The sequence below is a fragment of the Pleurodeles waltl genome, chromosome 4_2 (assembly GCF_031143425.1).
Source record: "Pleurodeles waltl isolate 20211129_DDA chromosome 4_2, aPleWal1.hap1.20221129, whole genome shotgun sequence".
Classification (NCBI taxonomy): domain Eukaryota; kingdom Metazoa; phylum Chordata; class Amphibia; order Caudata; family Salamandridae; genus Pleurodeles; species Pleurodeles waltl.
In genome coordinates this window covers 746,521,538-746,541,374 of record NC_090443.1, presented here as the reverse complement: position 1 = coordinate 746,541,374, position 19,837 = coordinate 746,521,538, and the positions used below count along the sequence as shown (strand labels likewise).

The 19,837-nt window shown below is 42.6% G+C and overlaps 1 protein-coding gene across 1 annotated transcript in view; it reads right to left on the bottom strand.

Moving 5' to 3' along the window:
• SLC25A24 (solute carrier family 25 member 24) overlaps window positions 1-19,837 on the bottom strand; it is a 253,836-nt gene that overhangs the window by 17,172 nt on the left and 216,827 nt on the right. The gene's annotated exons all lie outside the window — the stretch shown is intronic.

The following is a 19,837-nucleotide window of genomic DNA, read 5'->3' as shown; positions in this document are numbered from 1 at the left end:
GGCACGAGCAGTAAGCTTAACTTCAGAGTGATAGGTGTAAAGTATTTGTACCAACACACATTAACTTAATGAAAACACCACAAAATGGCACAACACAGGTTTAGAAAAATAGGAAATATTTATCTAAACAAAACAAGGCCAAAATGACAAAAATCCACAATACACAAGTCAAGTTATCAATTAAAAACCAAAAAGAGTCTTCATGTAATTTTAAACACAACGCTAACGCTGTTAGCGTGGAAATGTACCTGGGTGCGTCAAAAATAACCCCGCACAGGCGTCAAAAAGGGCTTGAGATGCGTAGATTTCACTCACTCACAAGACTGTGCATCGTTTCTCCTTCAGTGAAGTTGGCGTGGGCCGTTTCTACTTTCCGCAGGAGAGCGAAGCGTCGATTCGAACCGCACTCTTGGGTCGGGGCAGGCCTTGTGTCGTTTTTACACGCCCAGCTATGTTTGAGTCAGAAATCCTGCTGCACGATCCAAAAACCACGCAGTGCGGGTTGCGATCTCACCAGCCTCCGTCAGCGATGCTGCTAGTCGTTTCTCCAGCCGCAGGCGTCAATCTTCCGGTCACATTGCAGGCGAGTGTCCATTTTCAGCCGTGAAGCCGGTGGAGCGTTGATTTTTCAGCCGCAGATCGAAGTTGCGTCGATCTTTTTCCCTGCACGTCAGTCGGTGCATGGATTTCCCACTCTTGGTCTGTCAGCTTCTCCTTTCAGGGTCCCAGAAACTGGATTGGCACCACTGGGCGGAGTAGGAGTCTCAGCAGAGGCTCCAGGTGCTGGCAGAGAGAAGGATTTGCTGTCCATGAAACTTCAAACAACAGGAGGCAAGCTATAAATTAAGCCCTTGGAGAGTTCTTCACAAAAAGGAATGCAACACAAAGTCCAGTCTTTGTCCTCTAGCATAGACAGAAGCAGCAACTGCAGGATAGCTCCACAAAGCACAGTCACAGGCAGGGCAGCTCTTCTTCCTCAGCTCTTCAGCTCTTCTCCACTCCAGGCAGAGGTTCCTCTTGGTTTTTGTGTTGTAAAGTCTGTGGTTTTGGGTGCTCTTCTTATACCCATTTTGCCCTTTGAAGTAGGCTTACTTCAAAGAAAAGTCTCTTGTTTGTGAAATTCTGCCCTGCCCAGGCCAGGCACACACCAGGGGGTTGGAGACTGCATTGTGTGAGGGCAGGCACAGCCCTTTCAGTGTGAGTGACCACTCTTCCCCTCCCTCCTAACACAGATGGCTCATCAGGATATGCAGGCTACACCCCAGCTACCTTTGTGTCACTGTCTAGAGAGAGGTGCAACCAGCCCAACTGTCAAACTGACCTAGGCAGGGAATCCACAACCAGGCAGAGTCACAGAATGGTTTAACTGAGAAAATGATCCCTTTCCAAAAGTGGCATTTTCAAACACACAATCTTAAAATCAACTTTACTAAAAGATGTATTTTTAAATTATGAGCTCAGAGACCCCGAACTCCACATGTCTACCCGCTCCCAAAGGGAATATACACTTTAATCATATTTAAAAGTAGCCCCCAAGTTAACCTATGAGAGGGACAGGCCTTGCAACAGTGAAAAATGAATTTAGCAGTATTTCACTTCAAGACATATACAACACATTACTATATGTCCTACCTTAACCATACACTGCACCCCGCCCGTGGGGCTAACTAGGGCTGCCTTAGGGGTGTCTTAAATGTAAGAAAAGGGAAGGTTTAGGCCTGGCAAGTGGGTACACTTGCCAAGTCGAATTTATGATTTAAAACTGCACACACAGACACTGCAGTGGCAGGCCTGAGCCATGTTTACAGAGTTACTAATGTAGGTGGTACAACCTGTGCCGCAGGCCCACTAGTAGCATTTGATTTACAGGCCCTGGGCACCTCTGGTGCACTTTACTAGGGACTTACTAGTAAAATCAAATATGCCAATCATGGAGAAACCAATCAACAATACAAATTACACAGAGAGCATATGCACTTTAGCACTGGTTAGCAGTGGTAAAGTGCTCAGAGTTCTAGAGCCCACGAAAACATGTCAGAAAAAATAGGCGGAAGTAGGCAAAAAGATTGGGGATGACCCTGTAAAAAGGGCACATTCCAACAAGCGGTCTCATGTTTAGACATGCATTGGGTAGCACGATGCCATCATTCCCAACAGTTTCATGAGCAACCTCACTGTGTAAGTGTGGTCGTATTATAGTTGAGATATAAGATTGTGGAAGGCTTGAATTTTCAGTGGGTTTGGATATGCTAATGCTGATTGAGTGTTCAGAATTGCTCCCAGATGTGGTTGTATTTGTTCTGGGTGCAGATGAGATTTTTGGTAATTGATTGTCAATCCTAGGTTCTATGGGATGTCCACTGTGTACTGTGTGTGCTGTTGACAGGTTTGAATTGTGCTGGCTTTTGTGAGCCAGTCGTCCAGATCAGGAAAGACATGTATATGCGACCACTGCGAGGCATTTGGTGAATACCCTTGGTGCTGTTGTTACGCCAAAGGGTAGTACTTTGAACTGGTAGTGCTTGCCTGCTATCACAAATCTTAGAAATTTGCGATGTGCTGGATGTATGGGAATGCGGAAGTAATCATCTTTTAACTCTTAAACTGTAATGTAGTCTTGTTTCTGTAGCAGGGGAATGATGTCTTGTAGAGTGACCATGTGAAAATGCTCTGACAGAATGTACTGATTTTAGGGGTCTGAGATCTAGAATTGGTCTGAAAGTACCATCTTTCTTTGGTATGAGGACGTATAGGGAATATATTCCTGGCCCTTGTTGGGATAAAGGTACCATCTCTATGGCACCTTTGTGTAGAAGTGATTGTACCTCCTGTTTTAATAAATCTAGATGCTCCAGAGAAAGTCTGTGCATGCGAGTGGAATGTTTGGTGGAGTAGAGATAAGTTCTAGGCAATAACTAGGTTTGATAATTGATAGAACCCATTGATCTGTAGTAATGTTCTGCCTGTGTTGGTAAAACAAATTCCAGTCTTCCTCCCATAGGTGATGAATGCTCTGTGGGGATGTGTAAAAAGTCACTGTTTGGTTGAGCTGGAGGAACCTCTCGGGGTGGTTGATTTACCTTTCCCTCTTTAATTATTTCCTCTGTAAAAGCCTCTGAAGGAGCCTCTGTTGTAAAAATGTGGCCCTTGTTTCTGTTGGGATGTTGATGGCTCTGAGGCTGATTGTTTTAAGCCACCATTAAACTGGGGCTTTGAAAGTTTCTCGAGTAGGGGTAGTGTAGAGGGCATCCATAGCTTTAGCTGTATCTGAATCTTTTTTCAGCTTTTCTATGGTGGTATTGACTTCTGGGCCAAATACGTATTGCTTATCAAAGGGCATATTTAACACTGCTTGTATTTCTGGTTTAAACCCTGAAGTTCTTAGCCATGTGTGCCTTCTAATGATAACACTGGTATAAATACCCCTTGCTACTGTATCTACAGAATCTACTGCAGATCTAATTTGATTGTTGGAGATAGCCTGCCCCTCTATTACTATCTGTTGTGCCCCTTTCTGGTGTAAGGTACTGCAACAAATCTTTCATCTCATCCCAATGAGCTCTGTCATATATTGCTAACAGTGCCTGTGAGTTTGCAATACTCCAATGATTAGCAGCTTGAGTTGCTACTCTTTTTCCAGCTGCGTCAAATTTACGACTTTCTTTGTCTGGAGGAGGAGCATCCCCTGTGGTTTGGCTATTTGCCCTTTTCCTTGCTGCCCTGACAACTATAGAGTCAGGTGGCAATTGGGCCTGAAGGTGCAGGTTTATACTTTTTATCTACCCTTGGTGTGATAATTCTAGACTTTACTGTTTTTTTGAAAATGTCCTCTGTAGGTTTAAGCATGCCTGGGAGCATAGGAGGACATTGACACTCCTTAAGAGTAGATGTTAGTGTGTCAAATAAGAAGTCATCCTCAATGGGATCTGTATGTAATTGCACCTTGTGATATGCAGCTGCCCTAGCTATAACCTGATTGTATGCAGTGGTATCCTCAGATGGAGATGGTCTTGCAGGGGTATAAATCAGGATCATTAAAAGGGATGGGATCTGAATCATATAAGTCCCATGGATCTATATCCTGATGAGTATAATCTAAATCATCCCCATGTGTTGAGATAGAGGAATGTGGAGAAAAGTGTGTAGGTGAAGGTGGTGTAGTATCTGGTGGTGGAGAAGCAGGAAGTAAAGGAGAATGTGGTGGTGAAGGTTGTTGTGATGCCTTTGGCTTTTCCTTTTTCTTAAATATTTTAGCAGGTGGAGGCACAGCTTCAACAGTTTCTTGGAACGTGAATTTTCTCTTGGTTATAGGAGGATAAGCAATAATTCTTCCTGTGTCCTTATGTATAAGGATTTTTTTGCTATTTAGCGTCCATTACTTCCAATATGGGTCTTATTTCAGAAGACTCCTCAGTAGTTGCAGCATATTTTCCACCCACAGGTTTCAGCTCCGAAAGTTTGGAAACCGAATGTTTTAGTCGGGATGAAAATGTTGGCTCCGAAATTGTTGGCAGTTTTTTCGGTTCCGAGGTGGAAGTCCCTGATTTTCGGCTCAATCCCCAAACAGGTATGGCATGCTGTTAGGTCGGCGCAGAATGCACTTTACTCTTATGTTTCGGTGCCGAAACCGAAGGTGGGTCAACCAATTGTATTTTTCGGGTCTGACCGTGGCAGGCAAGCAGCGGCGGACCCAAGACCGGTGCTAAAGTATTTTGGTTGTCTTTTGTGGATGGGAAGGGGCTGATGTACTCACGTACTGCACCGCTGGAATAGATTGGCTGTCGCCTTCGGAATCTCGATCCAAATCGGAGTCTGGGATGGAAACTGCAGTTTGATAAGCCATCTGTTCTTGTGCATGTTCTTTGCCAAAGATTACAGGAATTTGTTCCGGTGAATTTGCCGCCATCTCCAACCGACCTGCTCTTCGATCCCAAAGAGTCTTCTTCGAGCGGAAGGATCAACACCCTTTACAGCTTTCTTCTCTGTGATCAGGAGAAAGACAGAGATTGCACACTAAGCGCTGATCGGTGTATGGAAAATTGACATGACACCTAGGGCAAAAGCGAAACGGAGTCTGTTCCATCAGCCTGACATTGTTCAACAACCATGAGTCGAAGTAGGCCCAAGAAGGGTGCAGTGACCCGAAAAGGGCATTTAATTGACCCAGACGATTACAATCGGATCGAATGTAAGATAGAAAACGTGATCGAGAACTATACCGACGTTTATAGAAAAGAAGAGAAGTTCAGAGATTGCCGAACTGAGATCTACCGGAGTGAGAGGAAACAAGTCTGAACCCGACGGCGGAAATAAAACAATCTAACAAAGGACTTGATGCCCATGTGCTCTATCACCGAGAGGAGGAGTCACTCAATCTTGTGACTCGAAAAACCTTCTTTGAAGAAAAACAACTTGTAACACTCTGAGACCAATAGTAGATGGCTGACTTATGCAAACCATGTGTATCTATGCCATCGAACATATATATTCTCTTGTATCCACACCACAAAGTTTCTCACCATTCCAAGGGTCAGATTCACAGCACCGCAGACACTGACATTTATTTTTTGTATTTTATTGCACTGATGTGCTAATTTAAAGTGCAGTGAAAATAAAAGAAAATAAGGTTGACGAGTTTCAGCGTTATGTCTCTGACTGGACCACAGAGTCCTATGTTGCTGATAGACTCATTGAATGTGTCCACACAGTGCAGTCCCTCTTCCATATCACTTAAATTATATATATATATATATATATATATATATATATATATATATATATATATATATATATATATATATATATATATATATGTAAAATGTCACTTACCCAGTGTACATCTGTTTGTGGCATGTAGTGCTGCAGATTCATATGCTATGCATATCTCTTCCGACATCTAGTGTGGGGCCCGGAGTGTTACAAGTTGTTTTTCTTCAAAGAAGTCTTTCGGAAACTCAAGATCGAGTGACTACTCCTCTCGGTTAGAGTACACATGGGCATCGACTCCATAGTTAGATTGTTTTCCCGCAAAGGGTGAAGGAAGGAGTGATAGAGTATAAGAATATAAAGAGATGTCCATGCAAATGTAAATGTATATACATATGTACAAATATTAAACTTGAACGATTACAGGCTTCCGGGGAGGAGGGAGGGTGCATGTGTATCTACAGCACTACATGCCACGAACAGATGTACAGTGGGTAAGTGACATTTTCCGTTCGATGGCATGTGTAGCTGCAGATACACATGCTATGCATAGACTACAAAGGAGTTAGTCCTCCCAAAAATAGCAGTGGCTAGCCTGTAGGAATTGAAGTTGTTTGAAATAGTGCTTTTAATACAGGTTGTCCTACAATAGCCTGTTGCTGAGAAAAAACATCAACACAATAGTGTTTTGTAAAAGTATGAGGAGTTGACCATGTGGCAGCTTTACATATATCAGCCATTGGTATGTTCCCTAAAAATGCCATTGATGCACCTTTCTTTCTTGTGGAATGTGCTCTAGAAGTTATTAAAAGTTCTCTTTGCTTTGATGTAGCATGTTTGGATGCATCTAACAATCCATCTTGCTAAGCTTGTTTAGATATAGGATTACCTTTATGTGGATGTTGAAAGGCAACAAAAAGTTGTTTTGTCTTTCTAAAATCTTTAGTTCTATCGATGTAGTACATAAAAGCTCTTTTGAGATCTAAGGTATGAAGAGCGCTTTCTGCCAAAGAGTATGGCTGTGGAAAGAAGACTGGCAAGTACACTGTTTGATTGATGTGAAAAGGAGATGTTGCTTTTGGTAGAAATTTTGGATTTGTCCTAAGTACAACTTTATGTTTGTGTACTTGGAAGAAAGGTTCTTCAAGAGTGAACGCTTGTATTTCACTAACCCTTCGTAAGGAAGCAATAGCTACAAGGAAGGCAACTTTCCAGGTTACAAATTGAACTCGACAAGAGTGCATGGGTTCAAAAGGTGGGCCCATAAGTCTGGTAAGTACGATATTTAAATTCCATGAAGGAACAGGTGGTGTTCTGGGTGGAATAATGCATTTTAATCCTTCAATGAAGGCTTTCATGACAGGAACTCTGAACAGAGCAGTATGTTGAATAGTTTGCAAATAAGCAGATGTTGCAGTAAGGTGGATTTTGATGGATGATAAAGCTAAATTTGATTTCTGCAAATTAAGTAGATAGCATAGAATATCTTGAATAGATGCTATAAGTGGTTCAGTGTTTTTAGATTGACAGTAATAGACAAATCTTTTCCACTTGTTTGCGTAACATTGTCTAGTAGCAGGTTTACGTGCTTGTTTACTTACTTCCATACATTCTGATGGAAGCTTTAGTTAACCAAACTCTATGACTTCAGGAGCCAAATCGCTAGATTGAGAGCACTGGAGTTTGGGTGGCTTATTTGACATTTGTTCTGCGTTAACAAGTCTGGTCTGTTTGGGAGTTTCGAATGAGGTACTACAGACAGATCTAGGAGTGTTGTGTAACAATGCTGACATGCCCACTTTGGGGCTAGGAGTATCATGGTGAGTGACGTTTGATGTAGTTTGCTGACCAGAAAGGGAAGGAGTGAGAGAGGGGGGAAAAGCGTAAGCAAATATCCCTGACCAATTGATCCACAGAGCATTGCCCTTGGATAGGGGATGTGGGTGTCTGGATGCAAAGTTTTGCCATTTTGCGTTTCGGCTTGCTGCAAATAGGTCTATTTCTGGTGTCCCCCACTTTTGAAAGTATTTTTAAAGTACTTGGGGGGTGAATCTCTCATTTGTGAGTTTGTTGGTGATTCCTGCTTAGGAGATCTGCCAGTTGATTGTGTATCCCTGGAATGTATTGTGCTAACAGATGAATATGATTGTGAATTGCCCATTTCCATATTGTTTGGGCTAGTAGGGACAGTTGAGATGAATGTGTCCCGCCCTGTTTGTTGAGGTAATACATGGTTGTCATGTTGTCTGTTTTTATTAGAACAGTCTTCTGTTTGAGAAGCTGAAATGCTTTTAGGGCAAGAAATACAGCTAATAATTCTAGGTAGTTTATGTGAAACTGTTTCTGTTTAGCATCCCATTCCCCTTGAATGGTACGATGGTTGAGATGAGCTTCCCAACCTATCATGGATGCGTCTGTTGTGATTATGGACTGAAGCACATGGTCTTAAACTGACCGCCCCTTCATTAGATTGCTGAGATTCCACCATTCAAGGGACATATGTGTTTGCCGGTCCATCAACACTAGATCTTGAAGTTGACCGTGAGCTTGAGACCATTGTTGTGAGAGGCACTGTTGTAAGGGTCTAATGTTTAGTCTTGCATGTGGAACTATAGCTATGCAAGATGCCATCATCCCTAAAATTTTCATTATGAATGTTACAGTATATTGTGGATTTGGCTGTATTTGTGGTATAAGATTTTGAAAAGTTTGTATCCTCTGAGCATTTGAGTTTGCTAGGGCTTTTGGAATATCTAGAATAGCACCTAGGCAAGGTTGTACTTGTGATGGGTGAAGGTGTGATTTTTGGTAATTGAGAGTGAACCCTAGAGTATGTAGGGTTTTCTATCACATATTGAGTGTGTTGTTGGCACTGTGTAAAATTGTTTGATTTTATTAGCCAATCGTCTAGATATGGAAAGACGTGAATATGTTGTCTTCTTAAGTAGGCTGCTACTACTGCTAGACAATTTGTGAACACTCTTGGAGCTGTTGTTCTGCCGAATGGCAAAACTTTGAACTGGTAATGTTATCCTGCTATGACAAACCCAAGGTATTTTCTGTGAGCTTGATGGATCGGTATGTGGAAATACGCATCTTAGAGGTCTAAAGCAGCCATGTAATCGTGTTTTTGTAGTAGTGGAATGACATCCTGCAGAGTTACCATGTGAAAATGTTCTGACAAGATGTATAGAATGAGAGGCCTGAGGTCTAATATGGGCCTAAGGGTGCTGTCTTTTTTGGGAATGAGGAAGTATAGTGAATATACTCCTGCTTCCTGTTGAGAATGTGGAACCAATTCTATTGCTTGTTTTAATCGTAGAGATTGTACCACTTCCGGCAGAACGTTGTGTTCTGGGCACAATCTGTGGTGACGTGGTGGGATGTTTGGGGTGGAGTTTAATTCTAGGCAATAGCTATTGATTGATAACACCTAATTGTCTGTGGTGATATTTTGCCAGTGAGAGTGGAATTACTGTAGTCTTCCCCCCCACAGGAGATGTGTGGAGTGGAGGGGTGAGAAGGAAGTCACTGCTTAGAAGGTGTAGTGGTTTGTTTTGAGGCTTGGACCTTGCCTCTGTTCCAGGAAATATTGTCCTCTGTAGGACCCTCTGAAACCCCCTCTTTGATAAAGAGTTTGTTGTCCCTGCTTTGCCTGTGAGGTAGATGCGTCAGAGGATTGTGGTTTAAATCCTCCTCTAAACTGTGGCCTGCGAAAGGAGCCTCTATATGGTGTGGTATATAGTGCCCCCATTGCCTTAGCAGTGTCTGAGTCTTTTCTCAGTTCTTGATAGAGGTGTCTACTTCAGGGCCAAATAGATGTTTCTTATCAAAAGGCATAAGAAGTACTGCCTGTTATATTTCTGCTTTAAAACCAGAGGAGCGCAGCCATGCATGCCTTCTAATTATAATGGCAGTGTTGAAGCTTCTTGCAGCTGTTTCAGCAGCATAGAGGGCAGACCTTATCTGGTATTGCTTATAGCCTGTCCCTCTTCTACCACTTATTGCACCCTTTTCTGATGCTCTTTTGGAAGGTCCTGTATAATATCTTGCATCTCATTCCAATGGGCTCTATCATATCTAGCCAGCCGTGCCTGAAAATTGTCAATTCTCCATTGGTTAGCCGCTTGTGTGGCTACTCTTTTGCCAGCAGCATCAAATGTTCTACTTTCCTTATCAGGAGGAGGAGCATCTCCAGATGACTGGCTGTTAGCTCTTTTTCTGGCCGCGCTGACTACCACTGAGTTTGGAGGAACCTGGTGTGTTATATGGTCTGGGTCCGTAAGGGCAGGCTTATATTTTTTGTCAATCCTAGGGGTAATGACTCTAGCTTTGACAGGTTCGCTAAAAATGTGTTCAGCATGTTTAACCATTCCAGGTAACACTGGGAGACACTGGTATCTGGAGTGAGTGGAAGTCAGAGTGTTAAATAGAAAATCTTCTTCTAGGGGTTCAGAATGTACAAGCACCCCATGATAAGCCACTGCCCTAGAGACTACCAGAGTGTAGGCAGTAGTGTCTTCTGGTGGTGAAGGTTTTGAGGGGTAGAGGTCAGGATCATTATCTGGAATGGGATCAGGGTCATAGAGATCCCATGGGTCCACTGTATCCCCATGCAAGTATAGTGAGTGTGTCGGAGAAAGCAGTGGTGGTGGACTATTGTGAGGTGAAAAAGAATGTTGTGGGGAGTGAGGAGGAGAAGTAGGGAGAGATGCTGGTTTCTCCTTTTGTTTCTGCACTTTTGCTGGTGGTTGAGCAGAATATAACTCCTCTTGAAAGGCCAGCTTTCTTTTAGACTTTAAAGGAGGTGCAGTGAGGATTCGGCCAGTTTCCTTATGATTATGGATTCTCGATTGTCTTTCATCCATAACCTCCAGTATTGGCTCAATCTCAGTCTCTTCTTCAGAAGCTTTATGAGATTCTTGCATGGGCTTTGCTTTAATTTTCTCGAAAGTCCTTGTTTCTCTGTGTGTGAGGATTTTTTTCAGCTTCGAAGTTTGGGTCTTTTTCGGTCCAGAAAAAGAAGTTGGTTGTTTCGGCTCCGAAGCAGGTTGTCGAATCTTTGACTCCGAAGAGTAAGGGTGTTTGCTGGAGTGCGAGGTTTACGTTTTAGCCGACTTGCTCGACTCTGAAGAGGACGGAGGAGTGGCCTTTTTCGGCACCGATCCGGAAGGACAGTCGCCGACAGTCTATTTTCAGGCTGAACCATGGCCTTCCAGCAGTGGTGTACCCAAGGCCTTCGGTTTTTTTATATGATGGTGTAGGGACAGACATACTCACATGCTGGCCAGCCGTGATGGGTCTACCATCTTCCGATTCTTGTTCGTTGTGGGTGTTTCAGATGGAGACTGCTGTCTGCGTCTTCTCTTCTTCCATGGGTACTTTGCGTGGCAGCGAGGGCAGAACCGGAATTGAGTCTGATCCATCAGGCTTTCCACGCAGTAGGCCCAAATAGGCCTGAGTCGGGCGCACATGCCCTGAAGGGTGAAATTTAGATTCCAACGGTACTACCGGTTCGATGCTGGATGGGAAACGCGATTGAAACAATACCAACGAATAACTAGGTTTTCCAATTTGAAATCTCGGAGCGAGAAGGAAACACGTCCGAACCCGACAGCGAACGAAAACAATCTAACTATGGAGTCGATGCCCATGCGCACTGTAACCGAGAGGAGGAGACACTCGATCTTGTGACTCCGAAAATACTTTTTTGAAGAAAAACAACTTATAGCACTTCGAGCCAAACACTAGATGTCGGAAGAGATATGCATAGCTTGTGTATCTGCAGCTACACATGCCATCAAACTATATATATATATATATATATATATATATATATATATATATATATATATATATACACACACATACACGCACACTATGATGCCCCATTCTGACATACGTTTGTGTTTAAAAATTGTTGTAGAACTCAATGTGTCTGAAGTGGCATCAATATATTTCTGATGATAAAACTACCACCCTGGAGACGTATAGGTGGTTATTTCTGCTAGAGTCATATTCTTAAAGAATGAGAAGCAACACCTCCTGGGAACTATCAGTGGGTAAAGTGATGAATATTATACAGTGAGTGTTACTTTGATCAATTTAGGAGTGAGTTTTTTTGTGACAAGTGTGACGTGAAGCTTTCTCATTAAAAAATATGCAGAGCTGGAAGAGGTAAACATTATACACTCATCACTAAAGACTTATACCATGCAAATTACACGTTATATATTTATTGCTTACAAAGGATTTAAAGCAAACCTCTCTTTAAATATCCATTCTCTATATCCTAATTCCAGATACAGGAGTCCCAGCGACCAGCGGTTATCTGTTACAGTACCAAACTTCTGGAAGTAATTTAGCTGGGACTTCAAGAATTATATTGCCTACTTGTATATGATTCAGTTCAATTTAGTGATTATTTAATCTAGAGTATGCGCTCTAAAAAAGTAATATAATGACAATGACAAAAGCTTTTTTTTAAAGTTGCTTAGGATGAACATGGCTTGTTTTGCTTATAAGTGGCTATAAGGTCTCAAGTACTATTAGCCACAATGAAAATGGTCATACCTTTGATGGAACACAAAAAGAGGTTTGTTTTCATGTTAGTTTGCTATGAATATTGCCACAGTATCACATTTGTAGTCCTATATCTATCCATTTCTGTTGGACTTGGCCCTCTCTACAGGGTCCCCCCCAAACCTTTTGCCTTCACCCATCCGGCTTTCTGAATCTCATTTCTGTACGCCTTAAGACTCTGTGCACTTTATCACTGCTGACCAGTGCTAAAATGCTTGTGTTTGCTCCCTAAAACATGGTAAAATCTGCTTATACCTGATTGGCATATTTAATTTACATATAGGTCCTTAGTTAAGTGGTACTTCATGTACCCCGGGCCTGTAAGTTAAATGCTACTTGTGGGCCTACAGCACAAGTTGGGTCATCCACTTAGGTAGCCTTGTTAAAGAAGTCTCAGGCCTGCTATTGTAGGCAGTGTGCAGTTTTAAACTGACAGTTTGACTGGCCAAAATAAACCTAAGGGTAGGATCTAAACAGCCCATTGGACAAGGAGCACTGTATTTAAAAAAAAACAAAAAAACTAAGTTGAACATGTACCTTTACATGTTCTAGTAATGAAGAACTCAGAAACTCTTTTTTTCACCACTGTGAGGCCTATCTCTCTCAAAGGTTAACATTGTGTTACCTTGTTAGATTTAATAAGTGATAGCTTTAGTTTGGGAACAAGTAGAAGTTTTATGTTTGCTGTCTAGAGAATTGTAATTTAAAATCCCCTTTAATGGTAAACTTGGATTTTAAGTCGCGATTCTGAAAATGCCACATTTTGAAAGTTGACCTTTTCTTGTTGTAACCATTTAGTGCCTGCAGCCTGCATCCTCTGTCACATGACTATGTGTAGTTGGCTTTTGTGTATTCCTCCCAGACAGTAACACAAAAGGGGACAAGATGTTGGCAGGATGGACCATCCTGGAAGGATGGGAAGGGGAGCTGTGCACAGCCCCACTTATATTTCGAAGGAGCTGCCTCAGCGCACACACAAAGAACTTCAACTAACATTTTATGACCCTAAACTCTGTGGAGCCAAGCCTGAGGAAAGAAGCAGGACATTCCAGATTTATACGAGTGAGTGAGTGTGAGTGTGTGTGTGTGTGTGTGTGTGTGTTTTTTTCAACTTCAAAGCTGGCACCAGGTGTAAGAAAATGTCACTTTTTCTATGGTCACTATCATGTTTTTGACTAATGCTGCTGTTTTTTCACCTCAGAGTGCATTGAGGCGTGCTGACCAGACATCAGCACCAGTGCCCTGAATCTAAAAAGTGTATGTTCAATTGGGTATACCCAATCGGAAATGGCTAACTTAACTGTAAGCCCAAATTCAATGGTACCCTGGTGCCCAGGACATACGTTAGAGGGGTACCCCTAGGGCTTGCAGTACTGATTGTGCCACCCTGGAGGTTCCACAAGTAAAACAAGACCTTCAATCCCCTGCTGCAGACTTGTAAAGCTAGCCTGACTTTGCCATTGGCAGCAATGGCAAAGCTATAACTTCCCCTGGACATGTGTATAAGTAATCCCACTGGCAGGTCTACCGAGCCCTAAAGGCAGGGTGCACCATATGACAAAGGCAGGACTTGTCCTTTACATGTCCTAACAGTAAAACATGCAAAACAACCATTTCTACTGTAGAAAGACTTGGTAGCTCAATTGGCAAGTACAGGGTTACACAGCGAACCCCTCAGCCATGCTAACTTTGGAATAGCATGACCAAAGTGGGCCCTCCAAGGTATCAAACAACTTGTTACATGATGCCCAACTTGTATCTCAAGTCATGATTAATGTATGTTGTTGAAGTGTGCAGCTTTAGCAAAGCTGACACTTTGTTGCCTTGAAAACTCCTGTGCCTTCCCAGGCAGATATACAAGATAACTTACTGCCCTCTTGGATAGAAGTTCAAATGACTCTGAAGAAGTACAACTATGAGGGATTGAAGGCCAGGGAAGTGTCACCTCCCTCCTGCAGGAAAACACTTCAGTGTTAGCCACAAAAGGCAGGCTCAAAGGTGAAGCCACCTTTGAAGAGCAGATGAGGGACACCAGGGGAAAGGCTGACCCATTGTTGAGTTAGACAGGCTGGCAGGGGGAGCAGAGAGGGTAAACCAGTTGCCAAACTAGTTTCCCCATGGAGTATGTAGCCCTGAGGTAGCAACACCCAGGGGATGGGCTAGGGAGGTCTGTACCCCAGGAGAGGAGTCTCACCATCTTGGGAGTGAGTAGCATGGGGCATCCTGGGATAGCCAGATGCCACACTTCACAGAAGTAGTCACCAGGTGCGAGGGAACATGGCAATCCATTAGCTACCAACCGCATCCTGCACGAAGGACATTTTCTGAACATAAGAGGGGCATTCCCCTGGCACCCAGACCTCCGATCATAGCTGACTTAGAAAAAGGACCAAAGAAAGACTGTCCCGCTGCACCAAGGGACCAGCAAAGAGAGGCTGCACCAACGAGGACTGTACCTGGTGGCTAGCGAAGACAGAGACAGTACCTGCCGTGTCCAGCTCAAGCTAAGAGAACTCCAAGGCCAAACTGACTGGTCTCCTGTTCTCATCACAGGAACACAACAGCTGAAGAAGCCTGCCAGAGCAATTTGGTAGTCCAAAGTCTTCGAGCCGCTACCACTGCAGCTGTGCAGCACAGACGGCTAAACTCGATGCACAGAGTTGCACCTGAGTTCACGGAGCCCAGGAGTGCTGTCGGAGAGTTGCTGGGACCCCCAGAAAGCAAATTATCAACTCAGGAAGGATTAGTCTGACCGCAAAAAGGGTTGTCTGGTAGTCCAGTGGTGAAAGGACCTCGGCCAGACCAGAGAGCAGTTAGTGGGACATCAACCCTGCAACTCGTACCCTCCACCATCTTTGTGGACCGAGGAGTCCCTGCAGGAAGACCCCTGTCAACATGTCGCATCCACATCATCTTCAACATTATTTATCCCTTGCATCAGGACCACTCTATAAGAAATCCATTGCAACCTGGATAAAGTGCCTGGGTCTGCTGAAGGACTGCGTCTTCTGTGAAGGCAACTGTTCTTGAGAAACTTGCTGGTCCCTCTGACTGGCTCCCTGCTGCAGTTGGTCACCCCAAGTACTTCTAACCGACCACATTGGCGATAACCTAAGTTTCCTTTGAAAAACATTCCAAGTGTCCAATTCATTGACTTTGCCAAGGCTTGTTGACGGTTGAGTGACATTGCAGTGATTTAATACTGCTTGTAAATTATATATCTCCGGAATCCTCCAGTGCATCTTTTCTGTTCTAGTGTCTTTATTTGTATAAAAATATAATCTATTGTTTTTTCTTTTTTTTTTCTTTTTACAAATCGGTGCCAGATTTAAGTATTGTGTCGATCTTTTTAATTGTTTTGGTGCTGTTTAAATGCTTAACATTCGTTCCTCTGTGTAAGCCTTGCTGCTCAGTGCCACAGCTACCCAGGATTGAGCTAGGATCGGTAAGTGTATTTCACAATGAGGTTGCACTACCACACCATATAATACACCCCATTTCCTCACACCAAGTATAAAAGTAAGACTCTCAGACCTATTCTTCAGTGCACTCCTGGACTTGTGGATACTACAGAAGACGGACTACTCTGCTGCTTATCGCCTGCCCTGCTCTCAGAGAAGAAAAACTGGACCTGTTCCCTTCTTCCCAAGCAGACTAGTTCAAGGTCCAGATGGCTGACCTCCTGTTCTGTGCTACAGGGGCACAAGCAGCTCTGGAGATCTCCCTGCACCTGCTGCACTAGACCTGCAACTTTATCTGCCTGAGACGTACTGGTTTCTGCTGCAGTGAGTTCCTGATCACAAGGAGGTGCCTGGCCACATCTCGAAACCTTGGCTGGTATCAGTTCAGTTTCCCCTGTGAAGATAAGGAGAAATCCTGAAGGTTTGGGCTCTTTGCAACTGCGAAAGGATCAGCTGGCACTGAGACCTCACCGCCTCTGACTATCACCAACACAAAGCTCTGGTGGACTTGCCTCTTCACATCAGCGCATCCACTAGCAATGACCAGCAACGCAAGATTTGCATTTTGGCCACAGTGATGACAGCCCACGGGGACTGCCAACGTGAACCTCCAGCAACAACCATCTGCAAAACCTGACAGGATCCTCATATTACAGCGACAACTTATGCAACGCTCGACCTGCTCTTGGCACTACAGCGATGGCCATCCATGATGCTCTCCTTGCAGACTCCTCCACTGCAAACTGGACTCTTCGCAGCAGACATTATAAAGTTAACATTTTCAGCTGAATTAACCTGGTCCCTGTATTTGGAAAGTGCTCCATTGCAGTTGGACTGAACTTGTAAGTTTCCCCCCAGTCTAGCACGACCACATAACCAAGAGTGGTGCTTTATATTTTTGGGAGCTATACGTACCTAGATTTCTAAAACTGCATATCTCCAGTTCTACTGACTGGACGTTTGTCATTTTGGTCTCTGATTGTATTTATACGTTTTTCACTCTATTTTTCTAAACTGCTGTGGGACTTTAATGTATTGTGTTTTAACTTTAGTGCTGTTTGTGCGCTGCATAATTCTTTATACATTGCCTCTATGGTAAGCCTGATTGATTCTGTGCTATGCTACCAGAGGGTTAAGCACGGGTTGTTTTTAAAGATCCTTGAAACACGAAGAGAAAGAATGTACCAAAGGTTCACGAAGGATAGAAAAAGTGGTTAACATTCCAGATTTAATTAAAGTAGCACAACCCAAGTAATACAGAAACTGCAGAAAGAACTATTTCTCTGCGCAACAAAATTACCAACTGCAGAAGGGCCTGAAAGGTTTCCATAGAAAGCAACTCCCAAAAGTGAATACTTTTCGATTATAGTCCAAGTCAGTCTAACACACAATTTCTGATGGTATGTCAAGAAGGTAGAAAATGTTATGGAAACGGAGCAAATTTTCAGAACTTTATTCTACAATCCTGTGTATGTGCTAGTTTATGATTCTAAATTTAGAAAGCAACTAAAACTTCACCTTTTGTCAATAGATAAGTCTGTATATTTAGCAATTACATCCATTCCCATTTATTAATCAGTTTTTAATTTATTTTTCTTCTACCAGTTTGCATCAGCCCAACCTGAATAGAAAGATACAAATCGCCCATATATCCCTGCTCATTATAAGCACCAATTAACTTTAGTAACCTGTGATCATTATCACATTTTTTTTCATATATGTAAACGTGCCTCTTATGGTTCAATAAAGAGCATATTGAAAAATGAGCCATAAAAGCCAACAGTTTTAAAAGTGTGAAAACTGAATTCTGGAAGGCATTACTCTATCTAGCAAAAATAGCTGTAATCTGTAATCCAAAAGAAAGCAGAAATAGTACAGACATTTATAAAAAAACTAAATAATATTGTCTATGTAAATATTTCACCATGAAAACAAATGATATCAATTCCACCTAGGTTTGCCTACGTATAACTAGATAACAGTAGGGACTTTTGCACAGGTAGTGCTAAGTAAGCTATCCTGCACCTACTCTAGAAGCCTGGACAAAGTGGGACATAGTATACTAGGACATACCAGTTTCTGCCTTACAAAGAGGAGTTGTATACTGATGAGGACAACCTATTTATCCAGAAATCCATAAAAGAAATTATGAAATATGTATTTCATGTCAATGTCATTTGCTCCTGAAATATGGGAATTTCCCAAATATCAATGTGAACAAGGGACAGATTTTCTACCAAAAAATAAGAGATTTGTATTAATACTTTCTTTACATATGTCATTGGGTGCTAAGCATTTTTAGCCACTACATCCACACATTTCTTTAGTACCAAAAAGGTTGGCTAAATATTTTCTGGATCTGTTAAGTCACTGAGATTTGTGGACATTTCACAGGAGGGAAATCACAACACAATCTTGATGCCAGTGTTCACCATGCGGTGACTGCCTTTATTTTTATAGGTGGCTGCGGGGGTTCTCTCAATGCCCCGGCTCCCCTTCCATCCCTACCCACTGGCATTTTGCCACTTTTTTTCCAGGGCTGCCTAGACCCCAGGAGGGCAGAATCCTGTCTGAGGGGTTGGCAGCAGCTGCAGTGGAAACCCCGGAAAGGCAGTTTGGCAGCACCCTGGTTCTGTGCTAGAGACCCAGTGGATCATGGAATTGTCACCCCAATATCAGAATGGTATTGGGGTGACAATTCCATGATCTTAGACATGTTACATGGCCATGTTTGGAGTTACCATTGTGACGCTATACATAGGTAGTGACCTATGTATAGTGCACATGTGTAATGGTGTCCCTGCACTCACAAAGTCCGGGGAATTTGCCCTGAACGATGTGGGGGCACCTTGGCTAGTGCCCGGGTGCCCACACACTAAGTAACTTGGCACCCAACCTTCACCAGGTGAAGGTTAGACATATAGGTGACTTATAAATTACTTATGTGCAGTGAAAAATGGCTGTGAAATAACGTGGACATTATTTCAACTCAGGCTGCAGTGGCGGGGCTGTGTAAGAATTGTCTGAGCTCCCTATGGGTGGCAAAAGAAATGCTGCAGCCCATAGGGATCTCCTGGAACCCCAATACCCTGGGTACCTAAGTACCATATACAAGGGAATTATATAGGTGTACCAGTGTGCAAATGAGAATTGGTACATTTAGTCACAAGCCTGCAGTGACGAATTTAGAAAGCAGAGAGAGCATAAACACTGAGGTTCTGGTTAGCAGAGCCTCAGTGAGACAGTTAGGCATCACACAGGGAACACATACAGGGCACATTCTATGGATTGCACACTATTTAGAGTTGGCCCAGTATACAAGATCCTCTCCACCACAATAGTTTTACTGTTCCGTAATCTCATAATAGGTGAGGTGGTTATCTTATTAGTTCGTTCTATGTGTAGATGAAGGGGAAGGGCATGAACAGTTTCTAACAGAATGCATTTGAGTGCATATTTTTGCATTTATAATTTGTGATGGCAGAGACTGGGTGGTTTGTTGTCAGATGATTCCATTCAATTTCTAAACACATAGAAGACCTCTCAAATTCTGTAAGCAAACACCATTCTGATTGTAAATAAAGAAATGTCAGATTCACCTCAGTCAAATTCTTACAGTGTTAATACGAGTAGGGAAATACTATATTTGTAGCCTTTCCAGATGAATTTAGAAATTCCCAATCAATTAATTTTAAATAGATCCGACAGACAACATGGAGAACATGTTGAGCAAATATTAAACTACTTGTCTAATCATCATTTTGAGTGTTACCAGTCTGCTTCACCACAACAAAGAAGGTGTGATACAGTTAAATCATTCGTATTTCATTATGTGTGGTTGATATTTGTGTATATCACTGTCAAATCATATTCAAAAATATGTTAAGGTTAGTTAGTTGTCATCTAAGGACAGCATCATCAGGATAGGCAGTATGCACAGGAAGTTTAAGGCACACACCTCACCCATATTTACATTTTGAGAATAAACTAATACTTTTGAGTAGTTTCATTATTTTCAGTGATACAGGGATAGATTTGTCTTCAGTTGTGACTAAAGAGATGCCATTTATGTAAGAGATATTTTGTAT